Source organism: Magnolia sinica, chromosome 6 (genome assembly GCF_029962835.1).
Source record: "Magnolia sinica isolate HGM2019 chromosome 6, MsV1, whole genome shotgun sequence".
In the NCBI taxonomy this organism is placed as follows: domain Eukaryota; kingdom Viridiplantae; phylum Streptophyta; class Magnoliopsida; order Magnoliales; family Magnoliaceae; genus Magnolia; species Magnolia sinica.
Window position 1 is genome coordinate 94555485 of NC_080578.1, and position 4986 is coordinate 94560470.

Below are 4986 nucleotides of genomic sequence, written 5' to 3' on the forward strand. Positions count from 1 at the left end.
CTCTGAGGATAAAAATATATTGGAGAGAAGCAAATATCATGGTTATTGCCAACGTTGAAATATCTCACATGCTTCAACAAAGTAATCCATCTGTTGCAAAATCCACTACATCGCTTTGTAGGTTACGCTTATACTCCAATGAGTGTGGGGCCCAGTGTGATGTATGCATGACCGTCCATCACGTGCATCAACTCGTGTTATCCTTGGTGCCCAAAAAGCAGGCTGATTCAAAACTCAATTGGGCCAGGTAACAGTTGGGATGGGGACGCATCATTAGGATCATTACAAATTGTGTGTGGGCCCAATGTGTTTATTTATTTATTATTATTATATGTCATCCTATCTATTCAGAAGATGGTTCCACGAGAACAAAAGGACACCAAAAAACTCAGGCCATTCCAGAACTTAGGTGGGCCAAATCAATGTGATTTTATTTTATTTTTTTAAAGTTGGGTTTTGGCATATACGTGGTGTGGCCCACATTAGTTCTGGATAAGATACAAAGAAGAACATGAGGAGGCAAACAAGATGGATGGATTGGATGTCATGCACGGTCAGCTCCACATGTTGCATTATAGGTTAATTAAGCTTAACCTATAATACAACTTTGCAGTCGATGTGGCCTCATTAATCACTTAAGAACTGTAATTAATAGTTAAAAATTTAATTTTTAAATTAAAAATAAAAACAAATCACTTAGCTAATTGCTAGAGACAATCTTGGTTGAGAGAGAAGTTGAGAGATTGACTTATGCTTATGTAAGTAATAATAACTTTAAGAGGAACTGGTAAGTACCCAATTCCTTTTCCTTATTTTTTTATGCTATTAGTGTATTTTTGCCTATCTATGTAATGAACGGTGTAGATCGACGACATAGTCGTTGCAACGGTCCATAGAAAAATCTCAGGAAGAGATGATTTAGAATCCAGATCTAGGTTGCAGTTTTTTCTTGTAGAAATCAGTGTGGTGTTACCTGAGGGCCTTATATCTGATCTATATGGATCATTTAATTCTAAGGGCCAAAGGTACTGAGGCCCTAATTTCCATATCAATTTGACCGTAGGTTGGATTTCATCCATCAAATCTAGCTGTAGATATCGTTTACACCATAGATTTTAAGATGATGATCAGATAGATCATATTTGATTCTCACCATTCATACATATTTTGATATAAATCTAACTTAATATTCAGAAAGTGTGGGCGGATCTTACCGTTTGAAGGGCCATAAAGATGAAAGGGAATAATCATGCATAACATGATTAGATCTAACAATTGAGATCATGAATGTTATGGATTTAAGCGATCTATTGACCCATTCCCAATTTGAAATTTTGTTAGTCAATGGAAGGTTCAGATCTGTCCCAAATGATCAGAGAATCATTTAAAATAAGAAATTTGGAAAAACCAAAAAGTTATAAAGATTCGGATCATCTGGACTTGGTGCAATAACGTCAAATCGATCGATCAACTGATCAGTTCGATCGATTGAATGTGACAAAAATAGCCCAAAGAATTAAAGAAGAAATTTATAATTTTGTTCAATCGATCGAAAGCAGCACAAAGTTTCCAACAACCAAAGACCATAATTCGAATTTAGTTCGACCAATCGACAAGTCAATTAGATCGATCGATAGTACAGTTTGATCGATTGAGAATGTTAGTTTGATTGATCGAAAGGGAATAACAAGTGTCCAGAGAGTTATGTTGGAAAGTCAAATTGATCTCGATCGATCAAAGTGGATTTTGATCAAACCTCGATCGATAGGATCATCGAGCGATCTTGATTGATCAACAATCCACACGAATATTCTGTTCGATTAATGGAACTTCGATGTTTTAATTTCGTAATGTAAATTCATAATAACCCTTGATTTTCTTAGAACGCTTGGATGGTGAGAGCACCATAGTTAATTAAGTGGGCCCTATATTGAAAAAGAATCATTTCAAAACTATGTGGAGGACAAAACTGAGATCAATGGTTTGATTCCTATACGAATTTAAAATTTTGGAAAATTGACTAACCATGGGTGGGCTGATTACGTGGATGTACACCAATAGAAATATAATTTAAATTATGATTATTTAATTGATTGCAAACTGATTGATCTCGGGGTAACATCTTAAAATCAACATCACTATGTTTCAGGTGAATGATCCTAACATGTTACCTCTCCGTTGTGATTAAAGTAGTCACCTGATTACTACGTTCGCTGTAATTGATTATATGACTATTTTGTTGAATCTGTCTATGTTAAAATATTATTACTGAAACATTATGCCATATGTGACAAATTATTAATATGATATATTAGTCATCTCCATTCATCTATGTCATGCATAGCGTACCTTTGCTATTTCCCTTGAGGCTCTCCTTGAAAGACCTGTAGATACTTACAGTATCCGATGACCTAAAAGACCATTCCTGGATGTCCATAATATGTGAAAGCTCCAAGATGGTGGAAGCATACCCCAGAAGGGGAAATGTGGGTTGATGGAATCTAACTTAAGTGAGTAGACCAATCAACCCACTTGATGCATTTACGTATCCATACATCTCATCGAATTAATGTATTTCCTACTTTATTTATGACGTGCATAAACCATGATGAGTTCACTTACTAGGCTTGGAAAGATGATGTTATATTGATTGAAAAATCATACGAATTTTGTGGAAGAAGAAACAATTACTTAATTACTAGGGCAAAGATTGAAAAAGTGGATGATATACAATGGCAGTAAGTCCTATCTTTAAGAAGACAAGCTGAATGCGCTGAATCACTAGCATATTGGGATGAAATTTATATTATTTTCTTTAATCATATTTCATAATTGATTATAGTTGACTAGGTAAGAATTTTGAACATTTTAAAGTATTTGTTTCGTCAATGGTTTAATAAAATTCTAAATGGGTGGACTATAGGGTAGTAAGTAGTACTATATGAAAATACGAAATATATGGGTTAAATGATTTTGAATTCTTTTGATTGGTTGATATATGTGAATGGTTAGAATAATTGAAACATATGGGATGAATGATTTTGAGTTCTTTTGATTGGTTGATATATGTGAAGGTTACAATATTTGAATGTAAAATGCCTTGGCAAGTATTTGAGTTGGTGAGCTTAGAGTACATTTAAAATATGCCTTTGGAAAATAATATGAATACTTGGGTTAGGTACACATTGTGTACAAGTCATAGTTTGTAACTAGAGTCTAAAGGTACACACTATGTATCCGAATTTTGGGGCATGACAATTTCTGTATGGTTCGTTACCTTTGAGTTGCCATGGCTATCCATCAATCCACCAATTTCTTCATTTTTGTGGCTTTTGGTTGCATGGGTTTTGATAGAATGTGGGCCCAACATCACACCCACCATGTGGGGCCTTGTTCTCACCACTAGATATGCATGTCAGAGATCCATAGAATTCATCAAGGGTTGTCAATTCATGAATGGAACTAGAATCCTCTGTACAACTTGTTCCACGCAGCGGGTGAAATACACAAGCTCCATGGGCGATCCTCTTATTTGTGTGAACTTCAATCTATCGATCATGTGCACCCTTGATGTTAGACTTTGAAGCCAAAAGCCATTCAGATGAGTAACTTATGTGGAGCCACACCATAGGCAACAAACGAGTTCGGAACACTTTCCATAGGATTTTGTACTGTGGGGGGCAACATGGTGTATGTATTCCATCCAACCCATTTAATCAGACTGATCCAAAATTCAGGTAGATGTGGGGCACAACATGGTGTATGTATTCCATCCAACCCATTCAATTCGCCTAATCCAAAATTCAGGCAAGACATACTATTGTGTGCACTTGTGTTTCCCATAGGTCCAGTCCCATGAGTCGTGAACCCACTTCTTGGTGGGATGGAAAGAAAGAAAATGAGTTTTTTCCCTGGTAGTCTTACAAGAGTTGTATTGATGGAAAAAGGAAGAGAGAGGGAGAAAGAAGAATAGAAAAGAAAGATAGGGTTCTTTACTGCCAAAGATGGTGTTCAAGAGGAGGATTTTGAAGGTTTTTCTCAATCTCTCACGGATTTGATCATCATAGTAGCCCAATGTTTCTTAGAGGATGGTTTTTTTTTTTGAAAAAGATTTCTTTTGATGAGTAGGTTAGATTTCTTATAGTGTCAAAGAGGTAATTTGTATTTATTTTTCTTTTGTAATCTCTTAAGTTTTGGACAAAAGACTTGAGAAAAAATATTATACTCTTATTGCATAGTGAATTTCTCTTAGATTTACTCTATAATTTTTCCTTCTACCTTGAAGGATTTTCCACGTAAATCTTACATCGCAGTTTGGGCCTTTTTTATTTTGTGACTTTTTTTTTAGATTTGTGAAGCATATATGTAGATTTCATTTTTTTTTTTTTTTTTGTTTGATTCGCACATAAACGGAAAGCGTGTCGATTCTCTATAGTTATATTAGAGCTTTGGTTGGAAACTTGATTGTTTGTGGGGTTTATTGTTGTTTGTTGTGTGTGGATTGATGAAGGCAACCACCGAAAATAAAAGGATTAGCCTTAATGGCTCTAATTAAATGATTTAAAAAGTCACAATGGATGATATTTTATATAGCAAAGATTTGTATGCATCAGTTGAAGGTGATGAAGCAAATAAAAGGATGCGTCAAATGAGGAGTGAAATAAATTAAATAGGAAAAATCATTGGATATATTCGTTAATGGTTGGATGATAGTATTTTTTTTTCCACATGTCAAACGAACTTCCACTCATGCCTTATGAAAAAAATTAGAAATATTGTATGAAAAAAAAAAACCCACAGGAAATAAGGTTTATTTAGTTAGAAACCTCGTATATCTAAAATTTAAATAAGAAGGTTCTATTGCAAGGCATTTGAATTCGATGCATGGCATTATGAAACAATTGGTTACTATATATGAAGATGGTGTCGAATGATGAGCTATAAGCATTATTATTGCTTAGATTTTTACCTAATAGTTAAAAAACT